The following is a 19,136-nucleotide window of genomic DNA, read 5'->3' as shown; positions in this document are numbered from 1 at the left end:
CACCAAGAAAAGAGAAAAAAGTAAGTATTACTTTACAAATCTGAAGACTTTAAACAAATTTCTAAGGTCTAATAGCTTACCAGCAAGCAGAATGTAATTGCTGAAGAGCACATGTGTCCTGGTGGGAGACTAGAAATTTAAAGATGGCTTCATGCTCAGCAGGATTCTAATATAGACTTAGTATCGGGAGAAGGAGATAGCACAAGGGGTGCAAACCAGGTGGAATGCAAAGAAACCAGAGAGGCAATCAGTGGAAATCAGTGATAGCCTCAGAGGAGGTAAGTAATAATTCAAACTACCTGTAAAGTGAAGGAGAGAAGAGACAGGAAAGTTTATTAAGGATGGGAGTGTGTCTTCGCATTGACTTGCTGATTAGTAACCAGTTTGTGCACAGATTAGAGTAGGGAGATACATTAGCAATGAAGGGGAATGTATAGAGATGCAAATAAGCAGGTGGGCCTCCAAGTGATACAAACTAAGGCAGAAAGCACTGAAAGGGCTGCTTGATGGTTAATTTAGTCACAGGGATCTGAATTAAATGTATACTGTCTATTGGACAGTTAGGATTGCTGTACTAGCTGGGGGGGCCAAGGCTACAACAGTCATTTTTATTAGCACGCTGAGAACTACTAAGAAATACTGCTAATGTAATAGCTTCACTCTCACAAAACATACAAGTAGAATGCCTGGGTGGACTGACCCTGCTCTTGAGGCTCAAAATGTATATCCTTGTTTAGTTTGCAGTACTGATTCCTTCTTATACTGTATGGGTGGAGTGGTAGCTGTGGACTGCAGATTTGCTTGAGTGTGCTCCTGCTCTTGAGGCTCAAAATGCATATCCTTGTTTAGTTTGCAGTACTGATTCCTTCTTATACTGTATGGGTGGAGTAGTAGCCGCAGACTGCAGATTTGCTTGAGTGTGCTCCTGCTCTTGAGGCTCAAAATGTATATCCTTGCTTAGTTTGCAGTAATGATTCCTTCTTATTCTGTATGGGTGGAGTGGTAGCCGTAGATTGCAGATTTGCTTGAGTGTGCTCCTGCTCTTGAGGCTCAAAATGTATATCCTTGTTTAGTTTGCAGTACTCATTCCTTCTTATACTGTATGGGTGGAGTGGTAGCCGTAGACTGCAGATTTGCTTGAGTGTGCTCCTGCTCTTGAGGCTCAAAATGTATATCCTTGTTTAGTTTGCAGTACTCATTCCTTCTTATATTGTATGGGTGGAGTGGTAGCCGCAGACTGCAAATTTGCTTGAGTGTGCTCAGCAAGCAGAATGTAATTGCTGAAGAGCACTTGTGTCCTGGTGGGAGACTAGAAATTTAAAGATGGCTCCATGCTCAGCAGGATTCTAATAAGGATTCTAATAATGTTTACCTCTAAACTACATATTTCAGAATTCTGGCTATAGGACTGGAGTGGTCAATTGTCAATTGTCAGTGACCATGGTGAAAGCAGTCTCTCTGCAGTGTTTAAAACTCAGTGGAATGGATTTGCTATGAAGAGTGGAACTGAACTGTCCTTTAATGGACAGCTTAGAATGCTATTGTTTATTCTTAGTAACAATAAATATAATATTTGGGAATCTTGGTAGTAATTAGAGTTTGTTTTACATAACAGTTCATAAATGTCATTTAAAAGGTTTTAAAACAGAAGGGAAGTAAGAACTACATTCATGCATGGTGCCCCTGCTGGTGAGCAGGGGAATATTTTTAAAGAAGTGAAAAAACAGCAAAAAAAATGTGCAGTTTACACACGAAAAACAGCAAACCAGCTGGACAAATACAGCCCCAGATAAAAATCCACAAAGTACACAAAACACAAAAATATCCAGGGACCATAAACTAGACAGGTTTAACAGAATAAATGTTACTTTCCTGGTTGCTGGTACAGGCAGAGTCAAGTATTAGTCCAAAGTAAAAAAATAGAGAACTTTATTTCACGTTGGTAAGCGCTTTCGTGGGAATGACTCCCACTTCATCAGACCATGGTCTGATGAAAGTTATTCCCACGAAAGCGCTTACCAACGTGAAATAAAGTTTTCTGTTTTATTTTTTACATTGGACTGATACTTGACTCTGCCTGTACCAACAACCAGGAAAGTAACGTTTATTTTGTTAAATGTGCAGTTTACTCTAAGGAAGGTAATGGTGTAGTCAGTCTTAACCTTTCAGGACCTTTGGAAGAGACACGGTTTTGATAATGGTACAGAATTAAATAAAAGTACTTTTGATGATGGCCTAGACATACTTAACAGGTTTGATGTACAAAGGATAGAATAAATTGCAAGAGGGAAACTGGCAAGCTTGGAGACATCCTCCTTTTGAGAAAAGCATCATGCCAGACTGCTAATAAAATTAGGCAGACATACTTCTAATCTGTTCAACCTCGACTGAATGTTGTCTCCGAACATTCCTAGCTTGATTGAGTTATTTCTCCATTAAATGAAAATGCAGCGTTTTTAATAGCAATGGATAACATTTACCCTGCCTACAAATGTAGTGACTGCAATTCAACTTAATGAATAGTGTTAATGCCTCTGGCCAATACAGAGTAAGTGAGTGAAAAAATGTGAAAATATCTCAAGTTGGGGGGGGGGTGGCATTTCATGTAGCTTAAAATAAGCATTTTTTTCTTTTAATATGTAAACTGTGTATGAATTGAAAGGAAAGAAATATCCAAATGGAAAATAAATGGCATAACTTCCAAAAGATATAAAATTTTTAGGCTATTGCATAAATATTTGGGTACCCATTCTTGATTGCTGCAGGCAGTTCAAGAGACCCCATGACTAGAATGGCATAAACTGTTTTGAGGCAGCCTTATAGATTATAACGAACATAATGTAAAATACTCACCACTGCTTACAGAGATAAGCAAATAAAAAGCATTTAGGAGGGACTTGACAAAATGAGTGAATGGGAACATGAAAGATACTTGGGGGGGAAATCTCATTGGAAAAACTATCCATCCTAGCTGATGGCATCTTTTTAGAACTATTGTGACAGATTATGTAAACAATCTCGATGCACAGGAAGTAAAAACAGGTTTTACGAAACAATTAAATATTTTTTTTTTAAAATAGAAGCATGGTGAATGTAGCGAGGTGCTTTCCTGAGGATATTTTTATTTAAGATGTTTTCAGGGAGTTCGTGGCACAAATAAAACATATAACTACAGGTGATGGGTACAGCTATACACAACATATCTGAATGGTATGGAAGACAGAGTACTTATTTTACCACTGGAAATCTCTGTCCCCATACACTATTTGGATGTCTACCTGCAAGCCATGTAATACTTTAACCTAATACTAATCCTGCATGAAGCATACTGCCTTAACCTGATGCTAATATCACTCCATCATTGTCCATTTCCCTCATTGTGCTAATTAGCTTAACTATTTTTATATGATAAAGTATGTTAAGCTCAAAACTGAAATGTATTATTAATGTTGTTGAAAAGATATGATATTCAACTCTGGAAAAAAGACACGAGTGAGTATTCTGTAACATATAACATTTCAACAAAGCTGTTTAGCTTGGCCTTGATTTAGTCTATAAGGAAGAGATCAGAAAGAATGCACAGCAGTGCGGCATACGGATATCCTAGGGATTATATGCCATAAGATTAATTTCGCAGAGGCACTGGGATAAGAATTAAATTCCACAAATCAGACAGGACTAAATGATTTATACTAGTATCACAAAAGAAGCAGTGAAACCTGTGTCCTCTTCACTGCTGCATTGCAGACATATTGCTTTTGTCAGTATAGACAGATGGCTATCCTAAATCACTGTCTATGTATTTTGGTCTGTCTTCGTTGTCATAGCCTTTCCCTAGGTCATTAGTAAGCGAAAAACATGTTTATTTATCCATAATGTAACCTTTCTTTGCAGCATGTCACTACATTCCACTGTATGGTTATTATAGAACAGACATGTTTAGTATTAACCTCATTGGTATGCTTCATGTAACAACTCCTTCACCTAGAATAACCCCATTTGTTCACATTCTCCATTTACTCTACTAACACGTAATCCATTTTACTTTAATAATGTATATCCCATTTGGTTTTGGTCTGTAAAGCACCTTGTCATGTGATACCTTATATCAAAACGTACTGAAATCAAGAAACTGAACAGTAAGTGACATTCTTTAACAGGATGTTTATAGACCATTTCATAAAAGTTTAACAAACTACTCAGGAATTACTTTTCCCAGCTGAGCTGTACTTCTGCAAATCTAAAAACTGTATTGTAATCTTGTTTGGTTTGTTGCTATTATACAAGCTTACATATTTGAAGAAACCAGAGGAAAACTGTTAGCTACTGAGTTCAGAAGCAGTTGCTTATCTTCATGGGAAATGTGAATGAATCCCACAATGGCTTTCTAAGAGGATAAACACGAGGCTTATTTTCTTTGCTAAAAAGAAAAAGTTGCTTCAGATGTATTTATTTTCTTTCCTGCTTGGAAACATGCTATGATCCCTATGACATTTATAGGTAGTATTTAGGACGTTTCTTCTTGATTCTGAATTAGCTGATTATTGCTATTATATGAGACAGTGTGAGAAATATGTTTGTAAATGATAAAGTTTGTTAATAACAAAAAATAATTTAGCAGTTTATTTATTTTTTTGGTTTCCTTGCCTTGCCATGAGCATTTCTGTACTTCACTTTTTTAGTCATTTGATGGATAATATGAGTAATGTTAATGCTGTGCTTAACGTTCATTTCTACTTTTATACCAGCAGCATCTTTAGATTTCTTGGTGGCCCGAATTCAAAGAAAAGGTTGTGTATTATATAAAAAACAAAAGCTTCATCATGTTGTCTACTTTCTATACAAATATGAATCCAAGGACTTACTGCTACAACAAAGTCTCTAAAATAAAGGATGTACAATGTTTAGAAGAAGAATAAAGGCTCCTCCAGTGCTATTCAAGTAATTTATACCTGCAAAGGAATTACTGTAGTGAATTTAATTCCATCCTGACAGAAAAAGGAACAGCTTTGTGTGAAGTGCCATGCCTACCTGATTGACATTTGTATTTCCTAAACCTGGACATTTCATTCCACCGGGACTGTATATTATTTTCCAGAAATATAGGCAAAAGAGAAGGCTCTAATAGCATACAAAAATGCAGATACTTTACAGAAATAAAAAAGATATGCAGTGATAGGAGAACTGACAGGAGGCAATGTAAATTTGAGAGTCCATGGAAACATTCCATTTAATAAAAACAGAGCAAGGATGTAGTTGAAGGAAAGTGGAACAGTGAAAGACAAGGAGACTATAAGAAACTTTCAGATGATTATCTCGTTATCAAGCATGACCTGATGTAGTACAACAGCACAGAAAGAAAAAAATTGAGAAAGAGTGCGTTTGTATGTTTATGTGCATGTATGTGTGTGTGTGTGTGCGTGTGTGTGGGGGGGGGGGCAGCAAGAAAGCACAAGTGAAAGACTAGACTTCACAGCTGAAAGCAATATTCCTAGGATGACCTTACCAAAATTACACAAAATGTCTTTCTAGTTAATTCTATTTTGCCTAGTTGTTAAGGTGTTGGGGGATCAGGGAAGGGAAGTTGGTAATGAATGGCCATTGTTATCTTTCTTGTTCTCTACTTGAGTGGAACTTAGTGGATCTGTAGATGTTGTATGGGTAGAGACTAGACCAACTGTTGAGTGGTGTTGTACACAGAGATATGGGCTGGAATGATTCTCTCATGACAATAAATATGCTACCTTAGAGGCTGGCAGCATTACAGAGCTTTAGTAAGTTGTGGATCAGGGATTAGGAAATTCAGGGTGAAAAGGAGGATAGATCTTCCTTACAGACAACTGACCTGGTCACTACCAACAAACACTCACTTTTAAGAGGAGTGGACTAGTGAGCTGAAGCCCTGGAACATATGGGCTTGCGATCTCACCTTGGGGAGAGGAAGGGCCCATTCTTCAATCTGTCCAAAGAAAGCTGTTAAACTTGCTGGGCCCTGTGGATCTGGCTTCGAAGGAGGGAAGGTCTTTTCGAGCTTTCTCTAGGGGCCTGTTGGGCCTCCCGAAGAAAAATGAGTAGCCAAGTAGGCTTATGTAGTGGGGACATTGGATTAGTTGAGAAGAATAAGAAGAGATGAAATGCCATTATACCAGTCTCACTTTAAACACTAACTTAAACAGCATCGGTTTAACTCCAAAACCTGTCCCTACTATAACCTCTCCTAACCCCCACTTTCAAAGTTCATAACTCCCACCCATTCTACCTAGTCTTCTATAAACAGCCTACCAAATCTCTCAAAGTATAAAAAAAATACACTTTCTAATCACATGGTATTATTCATCTCTAAAGATTTGTACATGTACAAGGCCTAATGCTACTCTTAATCCCTTCTCTACTTTTCCTATTGTATATATATATATATATATATATATATATATATATATATATATATATATATATATCCCTCTTTTGGATTTATTTTTAGATATGGCTAGCAGATTTCTAGATATACCTGGACCTTGTTTTACCATTACTACACAACTTTCTCATACTGTAGACTAAATGGGAATCTTTTTTTCTGCAAAATGTTAAATGAATGTAACCAACTGTAAATAGTTTTTCTCTGTAAAACGTACACTGAATGTAACTAAATGTATCTTGTATTCTCTGTTAACATGAATATTAGATATAACTGAAGTTTTTCTCCTCGGGTCTCCATTGAAAACGGTTTCTAACCCAGCAGGTCAAACCCAGTTAACAAATGTCAATAAATAAATAAACCTTCTAGAGGAAAGAGACATGATATTATGAGTGCAGATATAATCTTAGAAATAAAAGATTTAATGAGAAAAGGATATGGGTCAGGGAGGATAAAGAAAGGCAATCAGCTTTATTAAGTATGCCTGACTGGTCACTATAGGAATGGCAATGCTGAGGCTGCAAGTTTTCTTAGGCATTTGAATCCAGCCACACTAAATAATACATAATAACATGTTTGTAGGCTAATACTGTTAAAATCATGCAGACGTCTGCCATATCCACTAGGTATACAGGGATAAAGCCTTCACTATAACTCAGGGAACATGAGTTTGATTAATTGTCAAAGCATTTGCCAGAGGTGGTGTAGAGTGGACAGTAGAAAACTTCCTGGTGCAGAGGAGATAGAAACAGTTGTAGGTAGCAATGATCACTTGATGAATGTGTAGCAGATAGAAATTTTGGACATGCAATCAGCTCACCAAGCCACCATCAGGTGGTAGATTTTTGAAGTGGATGCTCATGCATGTTCACTTGAATGAAGAGATTATAGTGGATCCCAGAGTAACGCAGGTTCTGCATTCACCCACCCATAGGACTGAGTAAAGAATTTGCCATAAAGCCCTTGAAGACTGTCAGTATGAAAGCTTCTGTGGCTGATGCTCACAATATGGAATGGATAGACTGTCTGTGGAGTATGGAAGGCACAATGGTCTGCAGACAATGGAGAGAGAAAAAGAATATAGAAAAATCATACCAAAGACATATGATAAGACAGCATTGACTCACATGCAAGTATATGAACAGAAGGAATAAGTAGGACTTATAAGAACATGTTGGAAGGGAAGAAGTGTGGAACTGCTAGAGGTTAGAAGATGAAAGAAGGAGATGTCAGCTGTGTTCCCTGCTACAGACGGCAAAACAATCTAATAGAAGGTGTGCATGACTGAGACTAAATCATGGCAAATACTTCCAGCATAACAACAGTTTAGCACCATAATATGATGAGGTGTGGAAGTGCTAGTTACAAGCTGTTTGGGGACAGTATGTAAAAATGTGAAATGTGTAAGAACTCACCATTCACAATTTCTATATTTGTTAAGTTTATTGATCTAAGAATTATCTGTACACTGGACAGAAGACTGGTAGTGGAGAAAGTAGGCTTGGAAAAATATTACAAAATGAATAAGCTTTATTTATTTATTTTTTATTGAGCATGTTTTCTTCCTATCCAGAAGATGAATGATAAGCCTGGAGAGATCCAGAGTAATGAAGGCTAGAAGCAATAATTTAGATGATGTGAGAGTATTCTGGTAATTACAACTCTTTTTCATTATTAGAATATCAGCTGTCAAATTTAGGATGAATGATTGATGAACTTCGTGTAGAATGCTGCATTCGATGCCAAAGCAGAGCCGGAAGTATAACATGGGGAAAACAAAATATGCACACGCACACACACATATATATATATATATATATATATATATATATATATATGTGTGTGTGTGTGTGTGTGTGTGCATATTTTTTTTTCCTTTTCAATAGAAAATCCCCAGCACTCCTTTATACAGAACTTTTAACTTTGATTACAGTAATTCAGCTGGATTACAGGTTTCTGCACCTTATGGAAAGGAAGGTTTCCCTTGCAGTGCCCTATGTTTGTCATTTACTCCTTAGCCAGTTGAACATTATCAGTAAATTGTTTAGACATAAAACCATGCCCTCTTCAATTCTTAGTAGACTTAAACATCACTATCCATAATGGTACTGTATAATCTGCTCTCTGAGAAAGTACTTTTAGTGATTCATGGACGAAATGCTCCCTATAATCTGCTACATGCATACCCTTCTTCCAGTACTGTCTTTTGTATTGGCAAAAGATGAGAAAGCAAAATGAAAGGATTTAAGAGCACACATATGCCTTTAATTATAACTACAGCAATAACAACTTCAAAATATTTACCTTTTTCTTCTTGAGTTCATGCATTTGCATGAGAGAACTGAATTTAGATTATTAATGGAAGTAAAGAAATGTAGTAGCAGATACAATGTAATGCTACAATTCAAGCAGGACCACAATTCAGAAACAATCAGTGCAATGCAAGGGACAAAATTGCACTATAAGGAGCAGTGTGCAAGGTGGAAGTGATTTAGACAGAAACTTAGTGAGGCAAGGTTATGAAATATTGCAGCTGGCATAGTATGCAAATGAGCATAAATAAGATAAGAATACCATTATGATAATAAATGGGATGATGAATGCAAATGAGGGTAAACATTTATTTATTTATTTGTTTGTTTATTTATTTGTTTATTGCTTTTGTTTACTGGAAAAGTCTGACTTGGCACAGGTCCCATTTTCAGCAGAAGCCTAGGGAAAAATGCTCCATTTTGCAGAATGAGCAGAAGGCAGTTATATAAGATAATAAATGTACATATATGCAAAGGCTAGTAATGATATGACCGTTAACATATGGCAGAGTGATTCAGAAATATATTAAAATTGCATTGTTTGCTGTAAGTGCCAGTGAACAATACTCCTTAAAATCCCAGAGACAGTGACTGCAGAGATATCTTACGGGTAGCAGCAGGATTAGTAGAGAGGCACTTATTTCAGGCCATCCAATACACTAGTAGACATAAAGGTTTGTATAGTATTGCAGTGCATCTCCAACCACTCCTAATAGTTCATCCTCTTTTTAATTTTTCTAAATCTTTTGGGTTTCTTATACCATGACGGGAATGGATCACACTCCTAAGTCAAAGTACGATTAAAGTCCATGAAATTAGTATTGTTTCAATCTTTCAAGTCAGCCAAAAGCGCTCTTCACAGCACCTGCATTGTGCAGACTAATGACTCCTTCTGCAATTCGTATGGGGTTACATGGATTGGTAACATATCTAAATATGATTGTAAATTCTTTTTTATAAAACCCATTGCCCCTACTACTACTGAACTGTCTGTGTATCTTTCTTCCACATTGCTCCTGTTTCTGCCTCTAGATCCTAATATTTTAGGACTTTGTTTCTCTCTGTATGCAATACACTGTAGTCACTGGGTGTGGCGATTTCAATGATCAATGCTACTTTTGTCTTCTTTTCATGGACCACTATATCCAGTTTTCTAGCATCAATCTTTTGAACTGTTGGTAATGGGTGCTCCCATGTGATATAAACTTCACCATTTTGCATGATGCTTTGTGGCTCATGTTTCCAATGTTTTTCAGCCACTTCAATATCGTAATGTTTGCACATTCCCCAGTGCAACAGTCTTGAAACATTATTATGCCTTTCAGTATAAAGTCTTCTGCCATTAGTATGTCACAACCAGCAAAGAGGAATGTGACTGTTTCCAATTCAGTTTTACAAAACCTACATTTGTCTGTTTCTCCCACATGTTCATGTGCCTTTGTAAACCAATGTGCACATAGCCTACTATCTCAGGCCATCATTATTAACCTTTCATTTTTTTTGTTTGAATTCACCTCTCCTTAACTATTCCTGTGTTCATTCCTGATTAACATGAGGTTCTTCCAGAAGTTTTCTATACTTGCAACTATATTTATGCATTTTCCACATTTCTTGCCTTCTCATCTGGTCCTTCACCTTATATTCTTTCATTTGTTTTTTAGCACATTCAGTTTCTGCCTGATTTTTATCTCCTTCTGGTTTGGTTTCCATTCCTGCATGACGACAATATGCTTCTGCTAGATTAAGCAGAGAAGTCATATTAGATTTATTCCCCTCATGTTTCAAAACTTTCACTACATTTGGATCTTGTGAGGTCAGCAGATATATGTGGAGTCCCATGATTGCAGATCTGTACATGCAATCAGTTTCACTGAGGCCCATCCCTCTTTCGGAACAAGGAATATATAATCTTTGTATACGCTGATTTTTATAAATCATTTAGTGAGCATGAAGCATCCTTCTTGTTTTCCTATCTAATCTATCCAATACATTTTGGGGTCAGTCAATCACTCCAAAACTGTAAGTTAAAACAGGAAAAGCAAATTGGTTTATAGCTTGGATTTTGTTCCTAGATGTCAGTGTTCATTTCAGGATTAATTTAAGTCTTCTAAAGTATTCCTTACTAAGTTTTATTCACATTTGTTCATGTTTTATTGATGATCCCTCATCATTTCCCAACATTCTTGTCCCAAACTGATGTTTTCCTGGTGCTGCAGTTTTCCTACTTTAAAGGTTACTTTTGCACATTTATCAGGAGCAAATGACATTCTTATATCATCTGAAAAAATTTTGACAACTCACAGTTGTGTTTTCAGTTCCTCATCTGATGAGCTATGCAGTTTTAAATAATCGACAAAAAGAAGATGAGAAATCTTTACACTTTGTTGTTTTTGTAGGAGCCAAATTATAGCCATGGCCTAAGCTGTTAAGTAAAAAGCTTAATGGGTTAAGGGTAAGGCAGAATAGCAACAGTGGCAGAGAGTCACCCTGGAATATCCTCTTTTGAATTTTTATCCCTGGGATAATAATTTCTCCTTTATCATGGCTCATTTGCAAAGGGTCTGCCATACATAGATTCTTCCCCTTTTTACAGTTCTCCAACATGACATTAACAAAAAAATGATCCTTTGTTCCATACAACTTTCTTTTATTGCCCATTTGTTCTACTTCAATAATTGAGTTTTCTTCTAAAGGAACCCGTGTATAGTTTATATGTCATCGGAAGGCAAGTTATTGGTCTATAATTTTGAGGATAGCTTGCAGGTTCACTCTTAAGTATGAGCATTACTTTTCCTGTTCAGGGTGTGCATATAAATTGTTCTTACTCTTGGCTAAATCCTTGTGCAAAGATGATAATACTTTTAACCAAAAGTTAGGTACTCCATCTGGGCCTGGGGTTTTCCAATTAGAGGCTCTGCTTAACTTTATTTCAATCTCTCTTGCTGTTACTTTGTCGCATTTTATATCCTGTACCTTTTTACTTCTTTTTCTTTCTTTTATTTCTTCTATCCATTTAGCATCTTTATGTTCCACAGAATCCTCAGATACTTCTCCAAAATGTATCCATGTCTTCCTTTTTTGGCGGTCTTTCAATCCCTTTTACCTTGTTTCCCAATTCTCTATATTTTTGAGTCATCAGTAAATTGCTTATTGTGTATTTTTCTTTTATATTTATCTGCATATCTTCTATGTTTTTTCCACCTATGCTGAAATTTTTAGTTTGTCATTTGAGATTCTAATACTGTGCATCGCTTTTATCACATCTATCTTTCTTTTGTTGATCTATTCCCTCTTCTTTAGTCCTCTAATAATGACACTTCTTGTCTTAATTGCTTTATAGTTTTCTCTATTCAATACTGCCATGATAGTATTTAATTTCACCCCTTCCTTTCCCTGACTACCCTGTGTTCTTGTGGTAGAACTTTATCAGTTATTAATTTAGCTGCACAGTAATATATCCTGTTTACTTCTGTTATATTTCATTTCTGATGAACAGTCCTAATTACTGTGTTCATTTCTTATATCAGACTTCTGACCTTTTGAGTTTTATTGACCTTCTGCAATTTATTTATTTGATTGATCTTAATATATCTATCTATGGCTATTAAACCAAGCAACTCTTCTCTTAGCTCATATTGTTCCAAACTGAGAGCACTTCCCTTGTTTTCCATTTCCTGTGTGCATTCTATAGAAAATTCTGTAGCATCTTCCTCTGGAACATTATTTTCAGTTTCATCTTGTGCCATCCATTTCTCTGTCTATAGGAACTCACTGGCCTATTACTCTTCAACATTGACTGCATCAGAGTTTCCACAGTTTCCTGTTCCTTCGTTGCTGTCTAGCTGCAAGTGAACGTTTATACTGGTTTCCTGTGGAAGGCTCCAGAATATCTTCATATGCACCTGACCAATTGCTTCCTGTTCCACTGGTTTCTGCTTAATTTGGATATCCATTGCTCTATCCTGTTGTGGTGCTTTCTGAATTAGATTTTCAACACTGAATCCTTCACTTCACAGGTACTCCATAACCTCAATTTCTATTTCTTTAACTTCTCCATTACTAATCTCCTTTTCTACTTTTCTTTTTTGTCTTTTAATTTTTTGCATTGAAAAGTTTTCCATGTCTGGATTCCATTGCCTGTATTTCTCTTGAACTATCTTTAATGCTGCACTTTTTGTGTTGGTTAGTTTTGCTATCTCCTTTGCATAAATATTATACCATATTAAATTTCTTTTCTTTCCCATGTCCATATTTCTTCTTCAGATGTCTCCTGATCTTCCTGCTTCCCCTTACTTTGGGGAGTCACTCCATCATGTTGTGAGGTAACCTGTATTAGACATTCTATACCAAACCCTTCACTTCATAGGCACTCCATAATTTCAAGTTCTATTTTTTTAACTTCTACTTTACCAATCTTCTTTTCTACATTCCATCTTTGTGATATTATTTTTTTTAATTGTGAAATTTTCCATATCTGGATGTCTTTGCCTGTATTTCTCTTCAAATATCTTTGGGGCTGCCTTTTTTATATTGATTAATTTGGCTTTCTCCTTTGCATAAATATTGCATTATATCACATCTCTCTTTCTTTCCCATGTTCATATTTTTTTATATATTTTTCAAATATCTCTAGGTTTTGTTGTTTAAATTTTTGCACTTCCTCAGATGCTTCTTTTTTCCAAACAGATCAAAGTTTCTTGAGCTATATACAGTTTTTCACAAATCTAATGTATTAATGAACACAGATTTTTATTTGAAGTTTCTGACAGTTTTTCCTGTGAAAGTATTTTTCTTTCCTCTAATTCTCTCTTAATCATTGTGTATATCTTGTGTCTGGAAATTCTGAGCTTTTTGCATAATAGCAACAATGCATAATTTCTTTCTTATCCTCAATAGTCCACTTTATCATCTTTATGGCTCTTCTTTGTGATTTTTGTCGACTACTACTTGCTTCTAAAACAGAGGGGCTATCCTCCCCTGGGTCTGGCCAGGCCCCATTGTAGGAATGTTTCCATATTTTGAGGATTCTACACTGTCAACTTTCCCATTCCTGGCATCAGTGTGCCTACCAGGATTGGGCACTTTTTTTTATCTTAGATTTTGTGCACCCAGCTCTCTTTTTTATTTTTAACCCTCTTCTGTCCATGATATATGTTATATAAATAGAGTCAATATATCAGTGTCATCTTGGTGAGATTTTGTGAAAAACTGGGTCACCTCATGAAGGTACTCACCAAGACTTGAGGATGAATTCAAATTCAGGAATACTCCCTCATGATTGCTGACATATCATCTCTCCATTTGGACCCCTCTCCATGAGATTCCTGCAGTGAGTAGAAAAATAACATGCAGAAGTTGGCAGAGATGTGTTACCTTCACATGCAGGCTTGTGGGATATGTGGAATACCAATCCTGGCTACAACGACTTTCGAGTGTCCATCCAGGAATATAGGGTATATCCAGGGCATCTGCATCATATGTACTATACCAGTTTTTCATTGCCATATTACATCAGAAGGAGGAGCATATTTATTTATTTATTTTGACATTTGTTGACTGGGTTAGTCCAACTGAGCAAAAGCCCATTTTCAGAGGAAACCTGGGTAGTAAAGCTCCATAATTAAAAATGACATGTATGAAATTTAAATAGTTAACATAACTATACAAAGTGTTGTGACTGTAGCTTAAAAAGTTATCATAATTATACAGACACTTATATACACAAGTGATTTAGAAAAATTGCAGATAGGTATATACAGTATAAAAATACAGTACAATTCAGCAAAAAAAAAAAAAAAGTGAACACTAGTTACAGGAAGAAGTTTAGCTAGAATTCACTGTTAAAATAAGAATGGGTTTGGGGCTGGAGGGAGTACAAGGTAATTTATGTAGGGTCATGGCAAGAGCAAGTCCTAGAGTTAAGCAGGTGGTCTTTTAAGAATTTTTTGAAGCTGTTTGAAGTAAGAATAGATCTTAGGGATTCCGAGAGTTTTTTCCAAGAGTTGGCAACAGAGTAACTATGTATAAGTTTGCCAATAAGTTCTTTTGGGCTTTTAGATTTCCAGGAGGTGCTGGTGATAGCTATGAAAACTGAGATTAGTAGAGTAGAGAGGAGATATAATGGCTGAGAGAACTGAGCAAAAGGAAGGTTTGTTTAGGATGATGTGAGTTAGTTGCAGTTGAGGGAGGAGGAGTTGCTGGAATTCAGGCCACTGATTTTTTTTTTTTTAAGATAAGCAGTTTACTCCAAATGGGTTGTGTTGGTTTAGAATTATTTTGAGGGTTTGGCTATTAATGTAAACAGAAAATACCATCTGTTTCTATAGTTTTGCACAGATGTTTTGGAGCATGAGCATTTGAACTTTTTAGAAGAAGAGTGCCGTGCAAAGGTGTTTAACATCCTTTCAATAACAGACTTAAGGAGTTTATGGATGAGGTGGATTAAATTAAAAGTACATGCTGGCAAAGTTATCTATTTGAATTATTTGTGTCCACACATTGATTTATGGGTACACTGAACATTCTTTGCAGCTCAGATTCCCTTTTTCCAGCAGGGAATCATCCAATTGATGCAGGGTTGCCCTAAATGTGCATGTGAACAATGTGGGGAGCATGATACACAAAAGTCAACTGCATGCTTCATTGTCAGCACTGTAAAAGTGCATCACATTTTTGGTTTTACTGACCCACTATCAATGCTTCAGTACAACCAGAAAACCTTAGTCCAGATCAAACATTAGAACATTGTGCAATACTCATGATACAGAAACTTTGGAGGCATTACAACCTGTTAAAAATGAGAAAAAGTTATGAATGTTCTGCATAAGTATTTGTTTTTTAAACATTAACAGCATACAGTCCTATTTAACTCATCCCCTCCAGTACAGCTCTGTTGATTGTGCACCTTTAACTCCTAGTGGGCGTGGCTTGAGTCTTTAAAAAATAAAGTTATCACCTTACAATTCTAACAAATACTCATTGACATAGGTCAAATATCAATACAATTGTGTTTGCCATCATGCATAATGCAAATATAAACAAGCAATATTTGATGCCTAGAGGAGCAGTAGGAGGTAACTGCAGATGCACCTAGACGCCTCTCGGTGCATCTGCAGTTACCTCCTACTGCTCCTCTAGGCATCAAATATTGCTTGTTTATATTTACATTAATAATTCCAAAATCATGCCCTATACGAGGTATCAGAATATTTTATCTTGAAGCATACATGATGGCAAACACAATTGTATTGATATTTGACCTATGTCAATGAGTATTTGTTAGAATTGTAAGGTGATGACTTTATTTTTTAAAGACTCAAGCCACGCCCACTAGGAGTTAAAGGTGCACAATCAACAGAGCTATACTGGAGGGGATGAGTTAAATAGGACTGTATGCTGTTAATGTTTAAAAAACAAATACTTATGCAGAACATTCATAACTTTTTCTCATTTTTAACAGGTTGTAATGCCTCCAAAGTTTCTGTATCATGAGTATTGCACAATGTTCTAATGTTTGATCTGGACTAAGGTTTTCTGGTTGTACTGAAGCATTGATAGTGGGTCAGTAAAACCAAAAATGTGATTCTTTAGATCAGAAGGGCTTATAGTCACACTGTGTACCCACAAGTTATAATGAAATTTGGGGAAACAATAAAAATCCACAGGAACACTTTCAGAATAAACTAGAAAGTATGGCATTTGGTAAGAAAAATGCAACGTAATGAATGGTTTCGAGCAATCAAAAATATGAGTTTGCTGAAGAAAGCAGGGACTATGCTTTAGGCAGATATATGTTACTGTGATAACTAAAACAACATGACAACTGTAACATAGTCAATGTATATAAAAGGAATATTTTGCCATGACTAGTCTACAGATTGTGAGATCCAAAGCAGCTATAATACCCTGAATTAACTAAATGTGAAAGCTATTTTTTTATTTATTATTGTTTTATTTATTTATTTATGTATTTATTTATTGACATTTATCCATCAGGAAAGTCCAACTGGATTCAAAGTATTCATTTTCAGTGAAGGCCTGGGGAGAAAAGCACATCAGTTAAATAAGTTGCTTTGGTGGATTATTACATGGTAGGATTAAGATTTTGCAGTATTCCCACTGTTTTGCAATGTCAGATTTGATATATATATATAATTAACAGGAGGATGGGTCTTGCCTTCCATGCATAAAACATTTTTTTTTATTTCTTGAGAATCCACCATTTCTGGTTGATTTAGTGTAAGACCATGCAGTGGGTTGGTAATTTTGTGAAATATAATCATATTTATATAAAAAATGCAGTATTATAACAGTTTTGCCACACTGCTTTTTCATTTCTGTCATGACCAAATCGTAAAAAAGCATGTAAGCTGGAAAATCTGGAATCTTCAACACACATCAAACCAACTCAGTTCTATCTGTTATAGTCTTATCAGTGGAATTTGCCATTTATTGATCAACAAGGAAAAAAAAATCTTACTACATTCAGTGGATACCCCAGCCCATTGGTTGGGAGGCTAGGAGTCCCAGTTCTGATCAAAGTGTTACACAAGTCTATTGATGGTGATTAGTTTGCTCAGATAGTAAACTCTGTAAGCTGACGTCCCTGTAGTACAGGGTTTAGTTCCCTCAGACCTCGTTTGGCTACTGTTTGACCTTGTATAAGTCATTGAATTAGATATTACTCCTGGGTGACATCTGGAAAAGGACTGAGTGTCCAATGGGTGTTCCTGACTAACAAATGTGTATTTTACTATTGTTGATTATATAATCAGAGATTTACCGAGTGTTGAAACACACACACCAACATTTAATGTAATGGTATCATTTTTCCTATGATATACTCACTTGTTTTATAGTTGTAATTTATCTCATTTTTCCTAACTCTCACAATGCTACATTTACTAATAGCAATGATTATATCATTACTACCACATGAGGTATGCAATTTTTGTGCACCATTTTGGGGAATGTTCACATTTTATTAAAGTAATTATGTTATTGAGTTTTGTAATAATCAGCCATTTTGTTTATCCAAATACAGTTTTCAAAAATATGAGATATAAGTGATCCTGGGACAGACCATGTGTGAGACCACTGGTAATGTTTTTTGATATAAGCATGTAACACCCCAACTTGACTTATTATATGTTGCTTAACAAGTGATTTACCTGAATTGTGTGTAAATTGTCATTCAATGCTTTTAATTTGTCAATTATTTCCTTATATGGTATTGTGCCAAATGCTTTATCAAGGTCAAGAGATGTAGTATTCATTGCCAGACCTTTAACAAGTGCTGTTGCTACCCCATCAGAGAATGGAGTTGAACAAACAAAATCCTTCCCTAACAAATCCACAAAGTTAACAGTGAAAAACAGTAAAAAAACAAATACGTTAAATCACAATAAAACAAAAAAAATCTGGTAAAAGCATAACTGTTATTTAAACAAAATAAAACCATAACCAGTAAGCTCTTTCATCTCCAAAACTGAGACTTCATCAGACTGATTAGCACAAGTCATCACCCATCATTATTTACAAAAATTGTATCACATGATCAATTGCATTAATTGATGCTTAACTCATTTCCTTCTAAGATAAGCAATAAAATCCTCCTTATTATCTAACCCTGGAGGGTAGCAAGCATTTAGCTTCAATTGCCAAGTACATTCTAACCATCCTAACTCATCCCTTGCATTAAATATATGTTCAAATCCTTGCAGTTCATCTAAAACTAAAAACTTAAAATCCACCTTACATTTGTCATGTTTATAATGCTTGGCCAGAGCATTTTTTCATCCTCTACTTGAACAGCATGCTTACGCTCGTACATTTGTTTGTACAATTCCCTAGTAGTTTGCCCTACATAGAATGCCATACAGGTTTTGCAGAACACTAAACAGACTACAAATTTAGACTTACATGTGAAGTGCCCTTTTATTCTAATGAAATATTCATTAATCATTATTTCATTAGACTCAATATACAAGTAATCACATAAATTACAATGGTGACACTTAATCATGCCTGGTTTATCACATTTAGTCCTTGGCACATTTAATTTGGCTTAAAAGTAATTCTTAAAACTTTTCCCCCTTTTTGTACAAATACAGAGCTGTCACCTACTACCCTCTTAATTTCAGGACAACTGCTAAGTATCCTCCAATTATTACTTATTATACTTTTGATGGATTGAGAATCAACACTGTTATCAATCATCATGGAAGTATTGAAATCTGGCTTTTTAGATTGTTCCATGTGTAACAGAAGAATGTCACATTTATCCTTTTACATAAACTCTCTTTCTGTAATTTTACAAACAACCATAATCAGGTTGACAGGTTTAAGATTATTTGGGTGTGATGTGGCTCCCATATGAATTGGTACCATTAAATCTGTTACCACAAGTC

The sequence above is a fragment of the Protopterus annectens genome, chromosome 5.part1 (genome assembly GCF_019279795.1).
Source record: "Protopterus annectens isolate FY-2018-M chromosome 5.part1, PAN1.0, whole genome shotgun sequence".
In the NCBI taxonomy this organism is placed as follows: Eukaryota; Metazoa; Chordata; order Ceratodontiformes; family Protopteridae; genus Protopterus; species Protopterus annectens.
This window is presented reverse-complemented; position numbering follows the sequence as displayed.